The sequence below is a fragment of the Mus caroli genome, chromosome 6 (genome assembly GCF_900094665.2).
Source record: "Mus caroli chromosome 6, CAROLI_EIJ_v1.1, whole genome shotgun sequence".
Taxonomy (NCBI): Eukaryota; Metazoa; Chordata; class Mammalia; order Rodentia; family Muridae; genus Mus; species Mus caroli.
The window spans coordinates 73,834,283-73,835,686 of record NC_034575.1 but is presented as its reverse complement, the minus strand read 5'-3'; the positions used below and the strand labels follow the sequence as shown (position 1 = coordinate 73,835,686).

The window sequence follows — 1,404 nt, the reverse complement described above, 5'->3', positions numbered from 1 at the left end:
GGAAGGAAGGAAGGAAGGAAGGAAGGAACAAAGGAACGAAGGGAGGGAGGGAGGGGGAGGGACAAAAAGGAAAGAAAGAAAGCTAAACTAAACACCATACTTCTGCCAGAGGAAGTGCTCTTAGTAAGGTTCAATTGCCTATATCAGGGATACCAGGCACATCTCTATTCCTACCCTCTAAGTGTTAATCTGTTTACAAAGGCATTCAGCACCATCATGCTTAAACTAAACCCCAAACCCCATCCTTAAAGTTATCAAGCAAAACACCTTTCTTCTACAATATTCACAATCTGAAAAAGTATTAAGAACATGGTATGTACCATAAAATTGTGTTATTATAAAGCAAACCAAAGTGAAGTTTTTTGGTCAGGTGTGAGTTGGGGTGTGTGTGTATGAGTGTGTGTGTGTGTGTGTGTGTGTGTGTGTAAAGCTATTGCCTAAGGCTTACATGTTAAAGATATTTGAAAAATATTTCTTTTGCAAGAGTCTTCTGTAAGCCATATTTTTAGGCATATTGGTTTCTTCAGTGGTAGAAGATGAATCTATCACCAATCCTTAGCTTAAGTAAACCTTCTGTTAATATTGTGCATTGTGAAAAAGCAGGGTTTTTCTCTTTAAATTAGTATCTAGGTACATTCGAATTTTTAGGGATGGGGCTGTGTGTTTACCTCTCCCCCCGCCCCCCAGTCTTAATCAATGCTATGTGTACTTATCTCTTGAAAGGAAGGTGAGGCATAAGAAAAGAAAAACAGTGCTTTAGTATCAGTGAGAAGGGTACTGTGGGTCCAGTTGCTGTCATCTACTGTCCATGATAGTGTGTTTCAATCCTACCTCGGATTACATTGTTAGGTGGTTAACGAAAAAAAAAAAAATCTATCAATACACTCCTGCCCTCTTGCCCTTTTCAGAACCCACCCAATGGCTACTACCCCCACCTCCTCACTATTTAGTTCAATAAAAAGAATACAAGGTCAATGAAAGAGCCCTCAAAGCCTTTGAGGGGCTGGGAAGAGTCTATCAGTCATGGAAACGTTAAATAATAATAATGATGATAATAATAGTAATAATAATGGTGGAAAAGCAGGGACAGCAATCATCACATAAAAGGGCCATCTGAGAGGAGGCAGCGTTCCTGTTCTGGGTTAACAAATTCTTCCCATATTTGTATTATGCAAGCACAGGGATAAAGAGGGATGTCTCCCACCTCACCCCCAAGGCTGCTATACCAAGTCAGAACTGGAATTTTCTCACCACAAGTCATCACCCAAGGGGGATTCCTGAGTCAGGGTTTTCTCTCTCCTCACAGTGACTCCTAAACTGAGGCTTGCTGCAGCCTTAGCTCCAGGTCTCAGTATTGAACATTGGGATCTCTCTCTCTCTCTCTCTCTCTCTCTCTCTCTCTCT

At 41.2% G+C, this 1,404-nt stretch overlaps 2 protein-coding genes across 6 annotated transcripts in view; one reads left to right on the top strand and one right to left on the bottom strand.

Annotated features, from left to right (window-relative positions):
- Positions 1–1,404, top strand: part of Ctnna2 (catenin alpha 2) — a 1,082,633-nt gene that overhangs the window by 721,126 nt on the left and 360,103 nt on the right. The window lies entirely within an intron of this gene.
- Lrrtm1 (leucine rich repeat transmembrane neuronal 1) overlaps positions 1–1,404 on the bottom strand; it is a 15,829-nt gene that overhangs the window by 10,753 nt on the left and 3,672 nt on the right. The window lies entirely within an intron of this gene.